General features: G+C 38.8%; 1 pseudogene; it reads left to right on the forward strand.

Moving 5' to 3' along the window:
* Window positions 1-20,532, forward strand: part of LOC107558619 (plectin-like) — a 78,100-nt pseudogene extending 57,568 nt beyond the window's left edge.
* The last annotated feature ends 4,412 nt before the right edge of the window (window positions 20,533-24,944 follow it).

A 24,944-nucleotide genomic window follows, 5' to 3' on the forward strand; every position in this document is an offset into this window, starting at 1 on the left:
TATCTATCTATCTATCTATCTATCTATCTATCTATCATCTATTTTGCATCATGGTAGTGCTTGATGTTCTTTCTTTTATTTAAATACAAAAAAAAAATAATGCAATGAAACATATTTTACTGTTATATTTTACAGTCCTCAAAATAGGCCTCATTTTCTTCATGCACAGTATTTTTTTGTCTTTTGATTTTGGGATGAAATGTGAGCCACTAACACAGATGGAATATGTGTGATGTGACTAAGTGTCATGAATGTTGGCTGCAGTGCACCGATAAAGGGAGAGATAAACTGTTGTCTGCCTTTAGTGTTGTTTGAAAGCCATAATGAGAAATATTTCTCTTCACAGGCGAGCAGGATGAATCCATATGCAAGTCATACATCACCCAAGTCAAAAACCTGCGCCTGCAGATCGAAGACTGTGAGTCTCGTACGGTGGCCCGTATCCGGCAGTCTGTGGATAAAGATCCGCTCAGAGACTGCATTCAGAAAACTGGAGATCAGAAAGTACGACACAAAACTCTCTCTTTTTTATTTTATCCAGTTAAAACTCTTTTTCAACTGTAGTATGTGTATGCATATTTAAATCACATTTTTGAAATGGGTGAGTTTTAAGAACACATCTCCAAAATCATAAAAATATTTTTTTGCTTTCTGTCATTATTTTTTAAGCATGTTTCACTAAATGTTCTTATTATTGTAATGGATCCAAAGGACAATTGTTAGCTTATTTTGTGTTTCTCTTTGTGATTCTCATTAAATGCTTATTACTGTAATACAAAAAAAATTAAAGACAGAACAACAAATATTAAAACAATATGAGATATAAATGAATCAGAGTAATGAGATTTTAACCCATTATGGTATAAAAATTTGTGCTTAATTGTCCTGAAAATAATGTCACAATGTAAAAACAAAATCTCCAATATATAATCAGTGTTATTTTAGCATATTTGAGATACAATTATAGTTGTTATTAATATTTTGATTCAGTTATTTTTCAATTTTCCATATATATTATATATATATATATATAATGTGTGTGTGTGTGTGCGCGTGTGTGTGTGTGTGTGTTTATAGATATTAGACATTTTTATTTCAGTTTTAATTATTTTAGTACATCAAGTTAAACAAAAAAAATGAAAGATGTCTGAAAATAAGTGAAATAATTTTGTTATATTTCATTTTATTTAAGGTAACGTTTATTTTATTTCAAGCAACAGACATGTTTTTTTAATGGTTTTGAGTTTCAGTTTTTTAATTAACTGTACCCTGAATATAATTTCTTATTTTTTCTTTTGATTATGATGTGAACTATGACTTGGACCATGGTCTTTGTCATATTTAACCAAATGAATCATTGTGTTTTTGTTTCTGGCTCAAATAGAAAGTGCAAATAGAGCTGGAAGGAATTAAGAAGAACCTGGACCGAGTGTCTCAGAAAGCTGAGGAGGTGCTGTCCTCACCGGAGCAGTCCAGCACTCCAGTCCTGCGCTCAGAGCTGGACATCACCCTGCAGAAGATGGACCAAACCTACAACCTGTCCTCAGTCTACCTGGAGAAGTAAGCAGCAGTATTTGTCTTTGCACGGCACATCCACTGCTGCTCGTCATTCATGCTTTGACTCTGTATTATTATGTACTAATAATCTTCAATTAAGCATGAGATCAGATCAAGACCATTCTTTTCTCTGTAGACTTAAGACAATAGATATTGTGATCCGGAACACACAAGGAGCAGAAGATGTGGTGAAGAAATATGAGAATGGTCTGCGTGAGGTTCACACGGTTCCTACAAACGTCCAGGAGGTGGAGAACTACTGCTCTGAGCTCAAGGTAATATTTAATGTTCACTTACTGGTATCTGTACCATTTATTTAATATGTACAACAATATAGGTCAGTGCTTCTCAACCACAACAATATTCAAAGGACCGACATTCCTAGGTTCTGTAAATTCTGTTTTAGGATTCCTGAAGTTTTATGAGCTGGATCCTGATATTTTTTAACCAATTAATGATGTTTCCAGTTGTTTGTGGTTTACTGGATAAGGAATAATGATAGTTTTTTTTTTTAAATGTTTGTGCTTGCAATTTATGCACAATAAAATATTTTAGAGCTTGGTATAACTACAAAAATGTCTATTCTTTATAAAAACGTCCATGGAGTTTTAGGATTTTATTAATTTACATGACTTTTCCAGCTTTAGAAATCACACTTTTAAAATAAGGCTTCCTTGTATATCTCAGTTTTACAGTTGTTGAGCGGGTGAACTGAAAAATAAAAAAAAATGTTTTAGCAGATTTTTACGCTTGTTTTGTCTTATTTTAATTTAAGAAAGATGGAAGATAGCTGTGGCGCTCTGGTTGAGAACCATAAATTAGTGTTAAAAGGATGTCTTCAGCATTTTAAGCCTGTTCAAACCAAGCTTGGTAGACATGATAGATGGTAGAAATGACTGTGTTCAAACAGGTTTCCCAGTCTGCCATTGGCCGGGCAAACAGACTGTCCTGCCCCTTTATTCGTAATTGACTGATGTCATTGGTTGTGTCAGATTCTCAAACAAACAGACTATGTTTTGAAAGCCACAGTGTTGTGGAAATCAACTTACAAATTATTATTTACACTTGCATTTGCATATTAATTAACAAGAAGGGGAAAAAACACACTACATCTTTAAGTCTTTTTACAGTCCCACTTTATATTAAGTGGCCCTAATACCTGTGTACTTACATAGTAACTAGATGTGTACGTAGTATGTAACCACAGTGAAAGTACACATTGGTACATAGTATCTACAGCTCTAATGTTTGTGTAACTACACATATGTAACAACCCACTGAATGGTATGTGTAAATACAAATGTGTAACAGGACATTGGTAACAACACTTTTTTCACTTCACTAATTACTTGTGTAACAGGAATTATATAACTACATTTTGTAACAACAATATGTATAAGAGTAATTGGAACCATTTGATCCAGGGGGTGGAGATGGGTAGGTTTAGGGATATGTAAAGTGGGAGGAGTTGGATCTCAAGTTGGTGGAGTTGGTGCACCACTGTAATACCAGTGTACTTACATGGTAACTCCTCAGGAACTGTCCACTTAATATAAAGTGGGACGTTTGATCACAGTTATTTTAATGAAAAAGGCCTCTCTCATCTTTTTAAGTGGGAGAACTTGCACAATTGGTGGCTGACTAAATACTTTTTTCCCCCACTGTATGTACTTGCTAGTGTACAGTATGTCTAATGTAGTCCCATCAAATTTACCCTGGGATTAAGTCAGCCTGTTCCTTTATGTCCAGCGAATGCGTTCGGAGGCAGAAACCCAGCGGCCCGTGTTTGATGACATGGAGAGCAAGCTGGCCAAGGCCACGGCGGTCAGCCAGCGCATGCTTCAGGTTCACAGCGAGCGGGACGCCGAGCTGGATCACTACCGGCAGCTCTTGGGCAGCCTACAGGATCGCTGGCGCACCGTCTTCGCTCAGATCGACCTGCGGCAGCGCGAGCTCGAGCAGCTGGGCCGGCAGCTGGGCTACTACAGGGAGAGCTACGACTGGCTCATCCGCTGGATCGCAGACGCCAAACAACGGCAGGAGAAGATCCAGGCCGTGCCTATAATCGACAGCAAGATGCTCAAAGAACAACTGGCACAGGAGAAGGTACTGAATAACACAAGTTTTCTGAGCTTAACCTGGGTTAATCCTTTGGTAACGGGTTGAGCAATACCTCAACAACCAAAACCCACTCATGAACTGCCTCACTTTACCACCATTTATCATTTAGCTCACTTATACTCAAAAAAATGCTGGGTTAAAAAGGGACAAACCCAGCTATCGGGTTGTTTTGACCCAGCTATTGGGTTGTTTTGAACCCAACCACTGGGTCAAAACAACCCAATAGCTGGGTTTGTCCCTTTTTAACCCAGCGCTGGGTTATATTTAACCCAGCATTTTTTAGAGTGTAGATTCCAATATCTTAGTAAAAATATAAATAACAATGACCAGTGACATCAAGTTATTAATTGCAGTGATGAACAGTGTTATCGTACAGTAGTAAGTGTCAGAAACTTTACATCTTGACATTTTTACAGATAGACAACCAGTTATTGAAAAAAAGCAGTGTGTAATGTGAAACAAGCTCAATAAAGATCTTGTGAGAAATATTCCAGAAGCGAAAAAAAAAAGCATTAATTTATGTGCATTAGTTCTCTGGCATACATTGCAATGAGAATAATTGTGTTAACCCATTGCAAAGGTATAAGTATAATATGCTGACTTTTACCTTCACAGGAACTGCTTGAAGAGATTGAGAAAAATAAAGAGAAAGTTGATGAATGCCAGAAATATGCCAAAGCTTACATCGATACCATTAAGGTAAGCGAGAGAGAGAGTTCTATAAGAGAGAGTATATACATTTATTTTTTTTACTGTATATACCTACAATTTGTGGTTGGAGTGCTACAATCTTTATTTTTCCAGGACTATGAACTTCAGTTGGTTGCCTACAAAGCTCAGGTAGAACCTCTGACTTCTCCTTTGAAGAAAACCAAGATGGAGTCTGCCTCTGATAACGTCATTCAAGAGGTTAGAAAACGCTCACAGATCATTCCCATTTATACATGTGCATTATTTGATTACTCATGTTTGCGTAGGTTACTATGGGGTTTATCATTTTAAATGTACACTTATGTTATCTTGTAAACTAATACATCCTACTAACTGCTAGGATTTGAATGATGATTTGAAAATGCTTTGTCTTTTTCATCATAGTATGTCACTCTGAGAACTCGCTATAGTGAGCTGATGACGCTGACCAGTCAGTACATCAAGTTCATCACAGACACGCAGCGGCGCATCGAGGGCGAGGAGGTGCGTGATTTCAGGGGACCCTATTCATACCAGACTAACCCAACACCTAACATTAACCAACCCAACCAACCACTCATCAGAAAAAGAAAAAACATCTAGATATGCTTAATGTATGGGTGACTCTGCATTTATTCTGTGTCACTTTGGACACAAATATAGCTATTTTCAGTAGTATGTTACTATTATTACTATTATTGTTGACTTTATTTTGTAGTAAGTGACGAATATGCCTCGGGGAAATGTATCGGAGTAAAAGTATAGATTTTTAATTCGGAAATATAGTGGAGTAAAGGTGAAAGTTGACAGAAATATTAAAACTCAAGTAAAGTACATATGTGACCCTGGACCACAAAACCAGGGTTCAACCATTATAAGCTGAATAAATAAGCTTTCCATTGATGTATGGTTTGTTAGGATAGGACAATATTTGGCCGAGATACAACTCGAATTTGAAAATCTGGAATCTGAGGGAGCAAAAAAATCTAAATATTGAGAACATCGCCTTTAAAGTTGTCCAGATGAAGTTCTTAGCAATGCATATTACTAATCAAATTAGGTTTGAATATATTTACGGTAGGACATTTACAAAATATCTTCATGGAACATGATCTTTACTTAATATCCTAATGATTTTTGGCATAAAAGAAAAATCAATCATTTTGACCCATACAATGTAATTTTGGCTATTGCTACAAATATACCCCAGCGACTTAACACTGCTTTTGTGCTCCAGGGTCATATTTTCTCCTAAAAATATTTTTAAAAGTATTATTACTTCGTTAGATTACACCACTGATATTTGTACATCAGACGTGTCTGATGCACAGTAGGGAAAGCAAGTCATATGAGGCCCACTTTTCCTATATACTTTTCTCTTTTCTCACTACTGTATGTTTTTCAAACCCTAACCTTTGATTTCTTTGCTTCTCTTAACTGCTTGCCAGTGCTTTGTCTTGATGATTGCTTGATCTTTTTTGGGCTCTAAAGAGGTAAAACTTTTCGTTACGCTCTAGTTATTCTATATCCATATTCCAGTATCCGTCTTCATTGATATTCTGCATTTCCTCCCATCCAGCTTATATGAGTTACCCTTTCTAGTTAAATGTTATTGTACTTTTGTTCATTGTAGTTTTCTGATTCTCTTAGCTCATAATGTTAGATTGTGTAATTAATTTACTTTAATTGACTTAAATGGTCTCCACACTGCATAACTAAAAATACATAACTGAAATATAATGAGGTAGTAGTAGTTTTAATGAAAACTGAAAACTTTATAGTATCATCTAAATTTCAAATATAATAATATATTGTATAGGTGTAAATAATCATATTTGCGAATCAGATTCCTACTGCCCTTATTTTTTATACTTCAAAGTCATTTAAAATGTTCTTTTCATACTAACGTTTCCTCTTTTTCTGTGGATCTGGACCTGCTTGTCTGTCTGAATCATTGCTTGCACTATTGGTTTGTAGTTGTTCTGTTCTTCTCACCCTTTTTTCAGGCCACCAAATCAAGTTCTCATTCTTAACAATGATAAATCTTTAGAAAGGCGGTTTTCATAGTGCCACCATATGGGAGCTTCTCCCTCGCATGTTTTGAGAATGTAGTGTTTTAAAGCAGTGTCTTGTGTCTCCATACATTAATTATATCATCTTACCATAATCCAAATGATTGCATATGATATTTGACTATTAATTTACCTTAACCCTGTTTGTCATGATTGCATCTAAACCTGTCTTTCTTTGAGCTAAATAATAACCTTAACACTTAAAGAATTAGTTCACTTAAAAATGTAAACTTCTGTCATCATTTGCTCATCCTCATGTTATTCCAAACCCCAAATGACTTTCTTGCTTCCATGGAACACAAAAGAGAAACATTTAATAATAAATGGGATCTAAAGCTTACAAGCTTCAAAAGTGACGAAACACGATAACAGTCATCCAACTTGTGCTGTCTTCCTAGATTTCTGAATATATACAATAGCGTAAACATTTTTGTCACTATTCACTGAAAAAATACAACAGTGAACATCATTTCAGTTGATTTCCCTCTGTTCCTTCTGGCTTGGTAAGTCTTGGAATATAATGTACAAGTTATATGGACTGTCCCATCTCAGAGGGACATCAAGAGTTTGACATCTCTTGTTATCATTTGCTTTTATTATGTTGAAAGAGTGGCCGATATATATCACCTTTTGTGTTCTACGGAAAAAAGTTAAAATATAATATTGTAGACAGTCAATACAGGTTTGGAATGACAGAGTGAGTAAATAATGACAGACTTTTCATTTTTGGGTAAACTACTCCTTTAACACCCCGTCATGCTTAATCTTAATCATAATTTTCTTTACCATTTACCTCCACTAATACAGAAAGCCGCTGAGAAACTAAAAGCAGAAGAGAGGAAAAAAATGGCTGAGATGCAGGCAGAGTTAGAGAAACAGAAGCAGCTAGCTGAAGCTCATGCCAAGGCCATTGCCAAAGCGGAGAAAGAGGCACAGGAGCTCAAGCTCATGATGCAAGAGGAGGTTAGCAAACGAGAGATTGTTGCTGTGGATGCTGAAAGGCAAAAACAGAACATCCAGCTGGAGCTGCATGAGCTCAAAAACCTCTCCGAACAACAGATGAAATCAAAGAGCCAACAAGTGGAGGAGGCTTTACAAAGCCGGGTCAAGATAGAGGAAGAGATTCGCATCATAAGACTTCAACTAGAAACTACACTGAAGCAAAAGTCCACTGCAGAGGACGAGCTGAGACAGCTTAGAGACAAGGCTGCAGAGGCAGAGAGACTTTGCAAAGCTGCTCATGAAGAGGCTGAGAAACTTCGCAAGCAGGTTAACGAGGAGACCCAGAAGAAGCGGATGGCGGAGGAAGAGTTAAAGCTGAAGTCTGAAGCAGAGAAAGAGGCTGCCAGGCAGAAGCAGAAAGCCCTGGATGACCTTGCGAAGCACAAGATGCAGGCAGAGGAGGCAGAAAGACACATGAAGCAGGCTGAGACTGAGAAAGCCAGACAAATCAAGCTCGCTCAAGATGCAGCTCAGAAAAGTGCCGCTGCTGAGTTGCAGAGCAAGCGCATGTCCTATGTCGAAAAGACATCCAAACTTGAGGAGTCACTCCGAGAGAAGCATGGGACTGTCGTTCAACTGCAAGAGGAGGCAGAACGCCTCAAGAAGCAACAGGAAGAGGCAGACAAAGCAAGGGAGGAGGCTGAGAAAGAGCTTGAAAAGTGGAGGCAAAAAGCCAATGAAGCCCTTCGTCTAAGGCTCCAGGCAGAGGAAGAAGCCCACAAAAAGACTCTTGCACAGGAAGAGGCTGAAAAACAGAAAGACGAGGCTGAGCGTGAGGCCAAAAAACGGGCCAAAGCTGAAGACTCTGCCCTGAAACAGAAAGACATGGCCGAGCAAGAGCTGGAGCGGCAGAGGAAGCTGGCAGAGAGCACAGCACAACAGAAGCTTTCCGCAGAGCAGGAGCTGATCCGCTTGAGGGCTGATTTTGATCATGCCGAGCAACAGAGATCACTGCTCGATGATGAACTGTACCGTCTTAAGAATGAGATTAGTGCTGCAGAGCAGCAGCGGAAGCAGCTTAAAGATGAGCTTTCCAAAGTTAGAAGTGAAATGGACATACTTTTGGTGCTGAAGTCTAAAGCTGAAAAGGACAGCATGTCCACCACCGAAAAGAGTAAACAACTCTTGGAAGCTGAAGCTGCTAAACTGAGGGATCTTGCAGATGAAGCAGCCAAGCTTCGTGCCATTGCTGAAGAGGCAAAGAGACAGAGACAGGTGGCTGAGGAAGAAGCTGCGAGACAGCGAGCAGAAGCTGAGAGAATTCTCAAAGAGAAACTTGCTGCCATTAATGAGGCCACTCGCTTGAAAACTGAAGCAGAGATAGCTCTAAAAGAAAAAGAGGCTGAAAATGAACGCCTGAGAAGGCAAGCTGAGGATGAGGTTTACCAGAGAAAGGCTCTTGAAGATCAGGCAAGCCAGCACAAGCAAGACATTGATCAGAAGATCAAACAGCTCAAGAAGTCCTCTGAAGTGGAATTAGATAGACAGAAATCAATTGTGGATGACACTCTTAAACAGAAAAGAATAGTTGAAGAGGAGATTCGTATCTTGAAAGTTAACTTTGAGAAGGCTTCATCTGGCAAGCTTGATTTGGAGCTTGAACTGAATAAGCTGAAGAATATTGCAGAGGAAACACAACAAAGCAAACTGCGAGCTGAGGAGGAAGCCGAGAAGCTACGCAAGCTTGCCCTTCACGAAGAAAACAGAAGAAGGGAGGCTGAAGAAAAACTGAAAAAGATTACTGCCGCAGAGCAGGAAGCAGCTCGACAGCGCCAGGTTGCCCAAGAAGAAGTAGAGCGTCTCAAAAAGAAAGCTGATGAGGCCAGAAAGCAAAAAGAAGATGCTGATAAAGAAGCTGAGAGGCAAATACTTGCTGCCAGAGAAGCTGCTGAGAAAGCAATTACAGCTGAACATCAAGTCCAAAGTGTTCTTGTTCAGCAGAAAGAGGACAGCCTGGTACAGAAAAGGCTCAAGGAGGAGTTTGAGAAAGCCAAAAAGCTTGCCCAAGAAGCAGAAAAGGCCAAAGAAAAGGCTGAGAAAGAGGCTGCCCTCCTCCGCCAACAAGCAGAAGATGCAGAGCGTCAGCGGCAGGCTGCTGAGGTTGAGGCAGCCAATCAGGCCAAAGCCCAAGAAGCTGCTGAGAGGCTCAGAAAAGAGGCAGAGCTAGAAGCAGAAAAGCGAGCCCAGGCAGAAGCAGCAGCGCTGAAACAAAAACAGCTAGCTGATGAAGAGATGGCTAGGCACAAGACACTTGCAGAGCAGACACTTAAGCAGAAATCTCAGGTTGAGCAAGAGCTGGCTAAAGTGAAACTGCGGCTGGATGAGACAGACAAACAGAAGACTCTCCTGGATGATGAGCTTCATCGCCTAAAGGACGAGGTCAGTGATGCTGTTAAACAGAAAGCCCAGGTAGAGGAGGAACTGTTCAAAGTCAAGATTCAAATGGAGGAACTCATCAAACTCAAGCTCAGAATTGAAGAGGAGAACCAACGTCTCATCCAGAGGGACAAAGATAATACTCAAAAATTCTTGGCTGAGGAGGCTGAGAACATGAAAAAACTTGCAGAGGACGCTGCCAGGCTCAGCATTGAGACCCAGGAGGCTGCTCGCATGAGACATATTGCAGAGACTGACCTTGCCGAACAAAGAGCACTTGCTGAAAAGATGCTTAAAGAAAAGATGCAAGCCATTCAGGAGGCCTCTAAACTTAGAGCAGAGGCAGAAATGCTACAGAGACAGAAAGACCTTGCTCAAGAGCAAGCTCAAAAGCTGCTTGAAGACAAACAACTGATGCAGCAACGGCTTGAGGAGGAAACTGAGGGCTTCCAGAAATCGTTGGAGGCTGAGCGCAGAAGACAGTTGGAGATAACAGCTGAGGCAGAGAAACTTAGACTTCAGGTGTCCCAGCTCAGTGATGCCCAGTCTAGAGCTGAGGAGGAAGCCAAGAAATTCAAGAAGCAGGCAGATGTGATTAGTGCCCGACTTCATGAGACCGAGCTTGCCACCAAAGAGAAAATGACAGTTGTTGAAAAATTGGAAATACAGAGATTGAGCAGTAACAAAGAAGCAGATGACTTGCGCGAAGCCATTGCTGATCTTGAGAAAGAGAAGGCAAAATTGAAAAAAGAAGCTGAAGAGTTACAGAAAAAGTCCAAACAGGTATTGTGTAAAAGATGGTATAGATTGCTGATTATGTCATTGTTAACCCTCTCTCCGAAAACTAACATTGCTTTAATTCAGTTCTTTTTTTTCTGTTACAAATGTTCCAATCTTTAATTATATTCTCTAATGATTTCTCATTAATCTTAAAATGGCTATTTACATCATTGAAAATTATTTGTTTGAATGTTTTTTGCATTTTTTTAACTTTGTTCATCGTTTCTTATTTTATAGATGGTGAATGCTCAGCAAGAACAAATTAAACAGGAGAAAACAATTCTCCAGCAGACATTTATGTCAGAAAAGGAGATGCTGCTGAAGAAGGAAAAACAAATTGAGGATGAAAAGAAGAGGTTGGAGAACCAATTTGAAGAAGAGGTCAAAAAGTCAAAAACCCTTAAAGATGAGCAGGAACGTCAAAGAAAACAAATGGAGGATGAAAAGACTAAACTGAAGGCCACTATGGATGCTGCTCTGATAAAACAGAAAGAGGCTGAACAAGAGATGCTTAACAAGCAGAAAGAAATGCACGAACTTGAGAGGAAGAGGCTTGAACAAGAAAGGATTCTTGCTGAGGAAAACCAGAAACTGCGTGAGAAACTTCAACAGCTTGAAGTTGCTCAAAAATTCACCCAGGAGATTCACATCCAGACGGAATACAAAAAAGTCCTCAATGGTCAAAGTATTTCTGATGAAGTTGACAGCACACATGGTTTCTCTCCATTATCATTCAATGGCATTCGTGAGAAGGTGCCTGCAAGTAGACTTTTTGAAATAGGACTTTTAAGCAAAATGGATTATGATAAGCTCCAGAGTGGTGACACCACAATTGAAGAACTCAGCCAGACAGACAAACTTAAAACAGTTCTTGAGGGCAAGAACTGCATTGGTGGCCTGCTTGTTCATCCAAATCAAAAAATGCCCATCTATCAAGCCGTCAAGGAGAAGAAGATTGCTCCTGGGACAGGGCTAGTGCTGCTGGAGGCACAGGCTGCTTCTGGATACATAATAGACCCCATTAAAAACAAGAAACTCTCTGTCAATGAGGCAGTTAAAGAGGGTCTAATTGGACCTGAACTTCACAACAAGATGCTGTCTGCAGAGAGAGCTGTCACTGGCTACAAGGATCCATACACAGAGGCAAAGATCTCCCTCTTTGAAGCTATGAAGAAGGGTCTCATTGGGGAGGATCATGCCATCAGGTTGCTTGAGGCTCAGATAGCAACAGGTGGCATTATTGATCCAGTCAATAGTCATCGTGTGCCCAATGAAATAGCCTATAAGCAGGGCCAGTTTGATGTGGCCACCAGTAAAATCCTACAAAATCCTACAGATGATGTCAAGGGATTCTATGACCCAAACACCCAAGAAAATATGATGTACCAACAACTAATAGAAAGGTGTGTCACTGATCCAGAAACAGGACTCCTTCTGTTGCCCATTTCTGAGGAGGCTGCTCTAAATGCCAGGATATTCACAGATGAGGAAACAAGAGATGTGTTTGACAAGACAACGGTATCTGTGCCATTTGGCCGTTTTAAAGGAAAGACTGTGACCATCTGGGAGATTATAAACTCTGAGTACTTCACTGAAGACCAGAAAAAAGATCTTATCCGCCAGTACAAAACAGGAAAAATTACAGTTGAAAAGATCATCAAAATTGTTCTAACTGTTGCAGAGGAAAAAGAGAAAAAGAATGAGCTTGCCTTTGATGGCCTGAGAGCACCTGTACCTGCTACAAAACTTCTTGAATCAAAAATTATTGACAAAGACCTCTATAACAAGTTGCAGAAAGGACAACTGCTTGTAAAAGACGTGTCTGAGATGGAGCATGTGTGTAATGCCTTGAAAGGCACTAAATGCATTGCAGGAGTAATTATTAACTCATCCAAACAAACAATGTCCTTTTATGATGCCATGAAAAGAGACATGATGAGACCTGGGCCTGCTCTTAATCTCTTGGAAGCACAAGCTGCCACAGGATATGTCATAGATCCTGTTAAAAACCAACAACTCACAGTAGATGAGGCTGTCAAAGCAGGTGTTGTCGGTCCAGAACTTCATGAAAAACTACTGTCTGCAGAGAGAGCTGTCACAGGCTATAAAGATCCTTACACTGGAAAAACAATTTCTCTGTTCGAGGCTATGAAGAAAGACCTGATCATGAAGGAACAAGGAATTCGACTGCTTGATGCACAACTAGCAACTGGAGGCATCATTGATCCTGTTCAAAGTCACCGCATTCCACATGACATTGCATGCATGAAGGGCTGTTTTGACGATGCAACCCACAAGTTTTTGACCAGCACAAGTGATGAAGTTAAGGGATACTTTGACCCAAACACTCAGGAATATCTCACTTATCCACAGCTTTATAAAAGATGCGTCACTGACAAAACGACTGGCCTTCAGTTTCTGCCTTTGTCTGAACAAGCCATCAATGCCAAAGAGGAGATGAAGTACACTGACACCCAAACCAAAGACACAATGACTCAGGCAACTGTTGAAGTTCAGAGTGGACCTTTCAAAGGGAGAAAAGTTACCTTATGGGAGCTCATTAACTCTGACTATATCACTGAAGAGCAAAGGCTTGACCTAATAAGGCAATATAGATCTGGGAAAATGACAATTGAGAAGATTATAAAGATTTTAATTGAAATTGTTACTAAGAAAGATGCCAAGAAACAAGAAGAGGGCTGCTTTAAGGGACTTAGGGCACCAGTTCCAGCCAAGTCACTATTTGACTCCAAAATCATTGACAAGTCTACCTATGATTTGCTGGAACAAGGTAAAAAGACTCCAAAAGAGGTCAGCAAAAACACTTCAGTCAACAAGTATCTCCAAGGCTCTGAGAGCATTGCTGGAGTTTACCTTGAGCCTACAAAAGAGAAAGTTAGCATCTACCAAGCAATGAAAAAGAAATTCCTCAGACAGAACACTGGTATTGCCTTGCTTGAAGCTCAAGCTGCCTCAGGATTCATTGTGGATCCATCAAGAAATGAATGTCTCACTGTAGATGATGCCGTTAAAGCAGGTCTTGTTGGTCCGGAGCTTCATGAGAAACTTCTCTCTGCTGAAAAAGCTGTCACTGGATATAAAGACCCATTCACAGGCAATAAGATCTCCCTATATCAAGCCATGGAGAAAGACCTTATCCCCAAAGAACATGCCATGCCACTCTTGGAGGCCCAGTTGGCATCTGGTGGAATTATTGATCCAGTAAACAGTCATCGTATTCCTGTTGAGACTGCAATCCAGCGTGGATATGTTACCAAACATCTGGCCAGCAGCATTGCTGAAAGCAAGTACTTCTCTGACCCTGCATCTGATGAAAGCATATCATACAAACAGTTGAAAGACAAGTGTATGGCTGATCCTGATACAGGCTTAAATCTACTAAAGCTCTCCAAACCACAGGCCCCAACGGTTGTGGAGAAGACGTACATTTACAGTGAAGAACAAACCCAGAGTGATCTATCTAATACCCAGATTGATATACCCATTGAAGGTCAGGGTTCTATGTCTCTCTGGGATGTCATGAATTCAAATCTACTACCTGAAGATCAGAGGACTCGGCTTCTAGAAGAATATCGCTCTGGCAATTTAACAAAGGAACGAATGATAATCATTATAATTGAGATTCTGGAGGAGAAGGAAATCATTAAAGGGGGCAACACCCAGACCGGCAGCACAAGAAGACGTCAAATCACTATTGAAGATCTGTACAATGCCCGCATCATCGACCTTGAGACTTACAACCTGCTGAAGAAAGAGAATAAGACTATGCGTGATGTCATGGAGATGCAAAGTGTTAAGCAGTATTTGTATGGAACTGGCAGTGTTGCTGGTGTGTTGACTGATTCAAATTCCAAGATCAACATTTATCAAGCAATGAAGAGAGAGCTGATGAAGCCAGACATTGCAATTGCCCTCTTGGAGGCTCAAGCAGCCACTGGATTCATTATTGATCCTGTCAGGAATGAAATGCTCACTGTAGATGAAGCAGTGCGCAAAGGCGTGGTGGGCCCAGAACTTCATGATAAGCTCCTGTCTGCAGAGAGAGCAGTCACTGGCTATAAGGATCCATATAGTGGAAAGGTTGTCTCCCTCTTCCAAGCAATGAAAAAGGACCTTGTCCCAGAGGACTATGCCCTAAGGCTTCTTGAAGCTCAGGCAGCAACAGGCGGTATCATTGATCCAGAATATAACTTCCACTTGCCAACAGAGATTGCCACACAACGTGGACATATTAACAAAGAGACAAATGAAAAGCTCTCCGATGAGGTTAAAGGATATGTCGACCCATTGACTGACGAAAACGTTTCATATTCTCAGCTTCTGAAAAGATGCAAGTTAGACAAAGATGGTATATATCTGTTGTCTCTAGGAGAGAGAAGACTGCTTTTCAAAGGTCTCAGAAAAGAAATAACAATAGAAGAGTTATTCCGCTCAAAAATCATTGATGAACAAACAGTCAGCAAACTTAATGAGGGACTACTAACAGTGGAGGAGGTGAGCAATAGCTTGCAAAAATATCTTGAGGGCTCAAGCTGTATTGCTGGTGTGTTTGTGGAGTCTACTAAAGACCGTCTATCTATCTACCAAGCCATGAAAAAGAATATGATCAGGCCAGGCACTGCTTTCGAGTTGCTAGAAGCTCAAGCAGCCACAGGTTATATCATTGACCCTATCAAGAACCTCAAATTAACTGTAAATGAATCAGGCAAGATGGGAATCGTCGGCCCGGAGTTCAAAGACAAGCTCCTGTCTGCCGAGAGGGCTGTGACTGGCTATAGAGATCCTTATACAGGCAAAATGATCTCCCTGTTCCAGGCTATGAAAAAGGGCCTGATTTTGAGAGACCATGGAATTCGCCTTCTTGAGGCCCAGATTGCTACTGGAGGAATCATTGACCCAGAGCAGAGTCACCGATTGCCAGTTGAAGTGGCCTACAACCGAGGCTTTTTTGATGAGGAAATGAATGAGATCCTCAGTGACCCATCAGATGACACCAAGGGCTTCTTTGACCCAAACACCGAGGAGAATCTTACCTACCTGCAACTTATGGACAGGTGTATAGTCGACCCAGACACAGGTCTTGTGCTCTTGCTTCTTAAAGAAAAGAAACGTGAGACAAAGACTTCGTCCAAATCCTCAGTTCGTAAACGCAGAGTCGTCATTGTAGATCCAGACTCAGGCAAAGAAATGTCTGTGTATGAAGCCTACCGCAAAGGGCTAATTGACCATCAGACTTACATTGAACTTTCGGAGCAAGAGTGTGAATGGGAAGAAATCACAATGACATCGTCAGAAGGGGTAGAGAAGTCTATACTCATTGACCGGAGATCAGGTCGACAGTATGACATTGATGATTCTATTGCAAGAGGCCTTATTGACCAGAGTGCAATTGAGCTGTACCGCTCCGGCACCCTTTCTATCACAGAATTTGCTGATATGTTATCTGGAAACATGAGTGGCTTCCGTTCCCGATCATCTTCCTTTGGATCCACCTCCTCTTATCCAATGAGCCCTATACCTTCCATCAAAACTCCTGCAACTGTATGGAATGATCCAACTGAGGAGACCGGTCCTGTGGCTGGAATCCTTGATACAGATAGCCTAGAAAAAGTTTCCGTCACTGAAGCCATGGGTAGGAACTTAGTGGATTCTATAACTGGCCAGAGACTGTTGGAGGCACAGGCTTGCACTGGTGGCATAATAGACCCATCTACTGGAGAGAAATTCTCAGTTGCCGAAGCAACAGAAAAGGGTCTTATAGATAAGATAATGGTTGACAGACTCAACTTAGCCCAAAAAGCTTTCCATGGATTTGAGGATCCTCGCACTAAAGTCAAAATGTCTGCTGCTCAGGCTCTCAAGAAAGGCTGGCTTTATTATGAGGCAGGGCAGCGTTTCCTGGAAGTGCAGTATCTCACTGGTGGCCTTATTGAGGCAGAGGCTGAGGGACGAATCTCCCTAGAGGAGGCAATCAGGAAAGGTTCTATTGATGGCCGTACAGCACAAAAGCTCCGAGATGTGAGTGCTTACACAAAATATCTTACATGTCCCAAAACCAAACTGAAGATCTCCTACAAAGATGCTATGGACAGAAGCATGGTTGAAGAGGGATCTGGCCTTAGGCTACTGGAAGCTTCATCAACATCCAGTAAAGGTCTCTACAGTCCTTACAATGTCAGTGGTGCCGCATCTGCTTCTGGTTCTCGGTCTGGATCCAGGACAGGCTCTAGGTCAGGTTCAAGAAGAGGGAGCATTGATGCTACTGGCTCTGGATTCAGCATGAACTTCTCATCATCCTCATATACTTCCTCTGGTTACAGCCGCAGATTTTAAAGCTGGACCTCACAACAAACCTAACACATGGTCCTGCAGCTTTCATATCAGTGCTGACTCTATACACTACAGTTACATAATACACAGAAATTAATTAGAGAAAAAAAGAATCACTTTGTTCTGCTTTGCATGTGTTTGGTATAGGAAAATGCATTCCAAAAACTACCAGTATCTTTTTGTCTGATGATGGTTAAATTCCCATTTTATGTATTTTGGATGCTTAATAACTATTACATGGTTAATCAAGTTGTCTATTCTTGGTTTATTTCAGTTCATACAGATATTACATATTTTGAAAGTGATCATTTTGATTTCTTATTTTATACTTAAGTACAGCATTTAAAATCAGGAAATGTAAAAAAAAAAATTTAAAAAAAAAAAAATTTTTTTAATCAAACTAACTAGTCTGTATTTAATATCACTTATTATTGCATTTCTACATGTTATTTTAGGAAATTATTTTTATACTTTGGTATATTTCAGGATAATGTACCAGAAAATATACCAGGTTTTACAAAAAAGAAATTAGATTAACAAAGAGTGTTATTATTTTACATATTTGTATAGATTTGATAGATGGATATATTAGAGGGTGCTAGACATCTTATCAAAAAAAGTTGCAGCTTTTTTCACAGAATGTAAAACAACACCACCTATTCATAAACATACATAAACATTAAAGGAGGAGCAAGCACTTTGTACAACAAGCCAATTTTACTGTCCCCTGACACTGGATGTTCTTTTGTTATGAAAGTCAATTTTTCATTTACTGGATCCAGTCCCTCTGCAAAGTCCTTTTTAAAACTCCCGACTACCCTATAAAAGAGTCCTCAAGGCCCAGTTTTACTGTTATTCCTCCACTGATGTGATATCCAATGAAGATTTCAGATGGCTCAGGTGTCTGATCCATTCCTCACTCATAACATCTGGGCAGATCTGGATGAAATGTAGTACTTGTAAGTTGAACTAAATTTACATTTATTGCTGCTGTTTCCTAATGACCACACTGATTTTACTTTTCAAAAATCTTTTTATTGTTTTAACACATATTTTACTCAGTTCTACCACTGTGCTTTCAAAAACAGCTACTGTAGAAGAAGTTTATGCAATCTTGAGAAGCTTCCTTTTTAATAAGTTGAATGGCATACTATATGTCTGTTATTTCTAAAGGATTTTCTTGACAGCATTAAGCCATATAATAGTTCTTGTGTCATTTATAGTGTGGGTTTTGTCATGTTTTTTTCTCCTACAGAGATCATCAGTTACTAGATACCGACAACTTGATGATTCCACACATTTGGTCTTGGATCTTGAGATAAATGATGCTCATCAGCAGCCCACATCCTTAGACATTCAGGTATTTATTAAAAATTCACCACCTCTCTATGATTTCGCATTGTATGTACCTACTGTATGTTTAATACCAAGTATATTTTTGTTTCCCTTCATTCACTGTTTTGTTTCCCTTTTGTCATTTTGTTGCTTCATAGTATATTTTTAATGTTGTTTTTAGAGCCTCACTGAGGGTTTCCTCCTACCTTTGCATCTGCCATTTGCATATTAAAGGAGGAGCAAGCACTTTGTACAACAAGCCAATTTTACTGTCCCCTGACACTGGATGTTCTTTTGTTATGAAAGTCAATTTTTCATTTACTGGATCCAGTCCCTCTGCAAAGTCCTTTTTAAAACTCCCGACTACCCTATAAAAGAGTCCTCAAGGCCCAGTTTTACTGTTATTCCTCCACTGATGTGATATCCAATGAAGATTTCAGATGGCTCAGGTGTCTGATCCATTCCTCACTCATAACATCTGGGCAGATCTGGATGAAATGTAGTACTTGTAAGTTGAACTAAATTTACATTTATTGCCGCTGTTTCCTAATGACCACACTGATTTTACTTTTCAAAAATCTTTTTATTGTTTTAACACCTATTATACTCAGTTCTACCACTGTGCTTTCAAAAACAGCTACTGTAGAAGAAGTTTATGCAATCTTGAGAAGCTTCCTTTTTAATAAGTTGAATGGCATACTATATGTCTGTTATTTCTAAAGGATTTTCTTGACAGCATTAAGCCATATAATAGTTCTTGTGTCATTTATAGTGTGGGTTTTGTCATGTTTTTTTCTCCTACAGAGATCATCAGTTACTAGATACCGACAACTTGATGATTCCACACATTTGGTCTTGGATCTTGAGATAAATGATGCTCATCAGCAGCCCACATCCTTAGACATTCAGGTATTTATTAAAAATTCACCACCTCTCTATGATTTCGCATTGTATGTACCTACTGTATGTTTATTTTTAATAAGTTGAATGGCATACTATATGTCTGTTATTTCTAAAGGATTTTCTTGACAGCATTAAGCCATATAATAGTTCTTGTGTCATTTATAGTGTGGGTTTTGTCATGTTTTTTTCTCCCACAGAGATCATCAGTTACTAGATACCGACAACTTGATGATTCCACACATTTGGTCTTGGATCTTGAGATAAATGATGCTCATCAGCAGCCCACATCCTTAGACATTCAGGTATTTATTAAAAATTCACCACCTCTCTATGATTTCGCATTGTATGTACCTACTGTATGTTTGATACCAAGTATATTTTTGTTTCCCTTCATTCACTGTTTTGTTTCCCTTTTGTCATTTTGTTGCTTCATAGTATATTTTTAATGTTGTTTTTAGAGCCTCACTGAGGGTTTCCTCCTACCTTTGCATCTGCCATTTGCATGAAGACACTAGAGGCTAGGGCTACCTTGACGTTTGCCTTGGATATCATATCAAGAACTGACACTTTAGTGTACTGCTCCTGTTTTCATCAGCTGGGAGCTGGACTTTGGAGTTTACACAAAATCATTCAAAACATCAAAAGAATTGGATCCATTAAATTGATCTTAATGTGGAATTTTTATGTAGATTGTAGATGTACATTGTTTTTAGCCCCAACATGAGTTTTTTAAAATAAAACACTCAATGCATTAGGTACAATGTGCAAACACTTGTATTGCATTACACATTTACATAATACAAATAAATGCAGATTACATCTTTGACTGATGTATTTTGGCTCATTTAGTGTAATGCAATTTAATTTTTCATTTTTGCATTTCCTGTGCCAAAAAACATGTTTTGGTCATTTGTTGCCTCCCATGTATTTCTTTGCTTGTTTTTTTTATATTAATTTTACTGTTGTGTCTTTTGAAAGTACTTGACTTTTTTTATTTCCTTTTATTTTTTATTTTTTTTGATGTATATGTAAAATAATTTTTGCATGTTTTACTGACTTGCTATAAAGTGTTCTAAGATGAAGAATAGATTTTTGAATTTACACCAATATATGGAAGATTTTATGAGTAAAAGATGTATGAAATACTAACTGGTGGATGAACTTTTCCCTTAAGAGATACTGGTAATAAAGAGTGAGTTAATAACACTATACTCAAGAGTAAATAAATATATTTTGGAAAGATCAGTTCCAGACTTTGTACAGTTTGTGTTTTTATCTTTTATCTTGTGTTTAATCTAATTGATCATTCATAGCACTATGACATTCCAATAAACAGTAAAGTACACCTATTTTTAGCAGTCATGTATCAGAATACTTTTACAAAGCGAGCCGTTAAGGTGAGAAATCACCAGACTGTTTAAACATACAGACAGGAAGTATGATGCAGATGATGGTGTTGATTAGAGAAACAGTCAGTATTCAGTGGAGGCTGTCCTCTGGTGGTAGGGAGGTTGAATGACAGGCTCAGATGACATTATGTTACATCTGTAGGCTGGAAGACAGAACCCAGAGGGAGACACATTTATGGATGGCCTGCCTTTGTTTAATTCAATATTTAATTAATATTGAATTGCAAATCAATCAATAAGTATGTGCTTGTTAATAATAAGTGTGTGTTCGGGTGGTGTCCCTCTGTTTCAGGAAGCAGCTGCACAGAAAAGAAGACAGTACGGGTAAACAAAACACACTGTCCATTTTTCATTTTATATTTTAATTTAATAATAAAGCCCATATATTTTTCTATTTAATTTCACAAATGTAATGCATTCAGGCTGTAGGTCATGTCTGAGCTAACATCTAATAGTGTTTATATTATATTATATTATATTATGGGTTAGGGGGGTTATGTTATCATGAATATGTTTCACCTAAATATGTCAATCTTTTTTCCATTCAATTCTTCATCAAAGTTATTTGATTTTTGATATAGGCTTTAACCAATTCATGGAGCTTTCACCTAAACTACCTACAGTGGGTACGGAAAGTATTCAGACCCCCTTACATTTTTCACTCTTTGTTATATTGCAGCCATTTGCTAAAATCATTCAAGTTCATTTTTTTTCCTCATTAATGTACACACAGCACCCCATATTGACAGAAAAACACAGAATTGTTGACATTTTTGCAGATTTATTAAAAAAGAAAAACTGAAATATCACATGGTCCTAAGTATTCAGACCCTTTGCTGTGACACTCATATATTTAACTCAGGTGCTGTCCATTTCTTCTGATCATCCTTGAGATGGTTCTACACCTTCATTTGAGTCCAGCTGTGTTTGATTATACTGATTGGACTTGATTAGGAAAGCCACACACCTGTCTATATAAGACCTTACAGCTCACAGTGCATGTCAGAGCAAATGAGAATCATGAGGTCAAAGGAACTGCCTGAAGAGCTCAGAGACAGAATTGTGGCAAGGCACAGATCTGGCCAAGGTTACAAAAAAATTTCTGCTGCACTTAAGGTTCCTAAGAGCACAGTGGCCTCCATAATCATTAAATGGAAGATGTTTGGGATGACCAGAACCCTTCCTAGATTTGGCCGTCCGGCCAAACTGAGCTATCTGGGGAGAAGAGCCTTGGTGAGAGAGGTATGTCTCTAAAAATGGCTGTCCACCAACGTTTACTATCCAACCTGACAGAACTGGAGAGGCTCTGCAAGGAGGAATGGCAGAGGATCCCTAAATCCAGGTGTGAAAAACTTGTTGCCTCTTTCCCAAAAAGACTCATGGCTGTATTCGATCAAAAGGGTGCTTCTACTAAATACTGAGCAAAGGGTCTGAATACTTAGGACCATGTGATATTTCAGTTTTTCTTTTTTAATAAATCTGCAAAAATGTCAACAATTCTGTGTTTTTCTGTCAATATGGGGTGCTGTGTGTACATTAATGAGGAAAAAAAATTAACTTAAATGATTTTAGCAAATGGCTGCAATATAACAAAGAGTGAAAAATTTAAGGGGGTCTGAATACTTTCCGTACCCACTGTATATATTATTGACATATTAATATTACTGACATGTTGAAAATGCAAGCTCTGCTACTGGTGATTATATTAAAATAGACAGTTCCGTCCTGGAAGCTCCAAACTGTATTTCACATTGTGCTAAAATCGTATTAGATCAAAAGGGTGCTTCTACTAAATACTGAGCAAAGGGTCTGAATACTTAGGACCATGTGATATTTCAGTTTTTCTTTTTTAATAAATCTGCAAAAATGTCAACAATTCTGTGTTTTTCTGTCAATATGGGTGCTGTGTGTACATTAATGAGGAAAAAAAATTAACTTAAATGATTTTAGCAAATGGCTGCAATATAACAAAGAGTGATATAACATGATATAACAGCTAAGATATGATACACCTGCTAACCATATGCTTGGTAAAAAATCCAGATTAAACTAACCTAGACTGATTCGCTGGTCTTAGCTGGGCGCTTTTCAGCTGCTGAAACTGGGAGACCAGCTAGACTACTCAAGACCATACAAAACCAGCTAAGACCAGCGAACCATCTCAAGCTGTTGTTTTTCTTTTTCTTCCAACAGGGCATATCAAATATGATAAATATGCAAGATAATATGATAAATATGAAAGATAATATGATAAATATGAAAGATGACATTTGATTAATTAATTTGTGGCCTGTGTGTTTTATTGGGTGCGTGTGTTTGTGTTAAATTAATAAGGGACTGAAGTTGTGCCGAATATAGTCACTTCTGTCATGTCTAACAATCTAACTACATTCGCAATACAGCACAACCTTGTGTACATTGTTGCGTAATTCTGTATTTAATTCTATTCTATTCTATTCTATTCCATTATGACACACTAAAGGGCCAAAATGTTGTTTCTTTTGTAAGTAATAAGGAACAGAATAAGTACAGACACTAGTCAACAAAACAGACAACAATAGAAAAATATTGATAACATATAAAGACACAAAAAACACTATAACACTATAATGTCAGTAATTTGGACATGTCTACTCGACCTGTATGGTTATTTACACATTTCATTACACCAAATACACAAAATAATGTTATTTTTAGCAGCATCATATGACCCCTTTAAGAGCAACAGTAAAACAAATAGAAGTATCATTCTGATGTAGTGACCAAAACAGGTGACTCCAGTGAAAACTATACAGTATATTTGATATACACATTTTGAGCTTCTGTCTTCTTGTTTGTCTAGACTCCAGCTCTGCTCACTCCACGCAGTGAAGTGTGAATGTGTTCTTGTACTGTTGCTAGGATGGATTCAGAGGAGTGGAGTCAGTGGCAGAGTGAGTTCAGAGGGCAGATCAGGGCTCTGCGACACTGGCTGAAGACCATGGAGAAGAGACTCCCTCCACTGGATCCTGCTGTGAGTCTCTCACAGTCACTGGGGCCCAAGTCTGAGGACACTTACATTTACATTTAGTCATTTAGCAGACGCTTTTATCCAAAGCGACTTACAAATGAGGACAATAAAATCAGTCAAAACTAACAAAAGAGCAACAATATATAAGTGCAGATGATAAGTCTCGGTTAGCCTAACACAGTACACGTAGCAAGGTGTATATATATATAGTGCTAAAGTTAGAGGGTCAAATAAAGATGGAACAGGTGTGTTTTAAGTCATTTCTTGAAGATGGCTAAGGACTCAGCTGCTCGGATTGTTCAATAGTAGTTCATTCCACCACGAGGGAACAGTTAATGTAAAAGTCCGTGAAAGTGATTTTGTGCCTCTTTGAGGTTCACACGACTCACTTCTAAAATGCTTCTGTTTTAAAATATAATACTATTTAATACAAAAAATCTGTTGATTTGCAAAAAAAAGGCCTGATGTTATCTAATTTGATAATGCTGAGTGCAAAAATACCAGTAAAAACTTTCCATCACATACGGTTTCTGCAAAGGGAAAAAAAGGGAAAAGGGAAATCCAGTTTAGGCATAAAATAGTGTCTTCAGATTCATTCATACATGTGAAAATGATCTGAGAATTGAACAGATAGTTGTAATCTGGCTCAGAGATAGACATATTTTGTGAGAAAGTGTGACATGCTTAAGCAAAACAGGCAGTATTTTTGTAATCAGCACCCCACGATTAGTAAGAAACAACCATTTGATTTTCTTCATGCAAATATGATGCAGGGCAATGTTTTCTCTTTAGACCTCTGGATCCACCTTCACACCTTCATGGCCATTATTTCATTGTCTACTGTTACTCGTTATACAACAGCTTTTTATTTGAATACTGAATAAGCTCAAGTTTCTTTTGTGCCATTATTGAGACAGCCTTTGACCGTCTCCACCCAGGCTTTTCATCCTTTTGTCTTGTGATGAAGCATATCGTCTCATTTCTCATGACATCATACTGTAAGGAGATGAAGATTAAGGTTTGGAGAAAAGTGGAGAGACATTTATGCCATGTGGCTTATATCTTCAGATTTAAGACTAATGATCCTAAAAAAAAAAAAGTAAGAATGTGAATGTATGTTTTGTTTTGTTTTCATTTGTCTTTTTTTTTTATAAGCATGAAATTTTCTTATAACATGACCACCTGGATAAAACTACATGAAAAAGCAAACAAACAAAAAAACACTCCTATCCCATGCACATCCGGAATATGCAGACCTTTTTATTGAGAGGTAATTGTGTGGGCAGGGGCCTTTTTTGATGAGAAAAAAGCTGATCAAAGGCGGCGATGTGAGGCTTG

Source organism: Sinocyclocheilus grahami, unplaced genomic scaffold (genome assembly GCF_001515645.1).
Source record: "Sinocyclocheilus grahami isolate Dianchi unplaced genomic scaffold, SAMN03320097.WGS_v1.1 scaffold654.1, whole genome shotgun sequence".
In the NCBI taxonomy this organism is placed as follows: domain Eukaryota; kingdom Metazoa; phylum Chordata; class Actinopteri; order Cypriniformes; family Cyprinidae; genus Sinocyclocheilus; species Sinocyclocheilus grahami.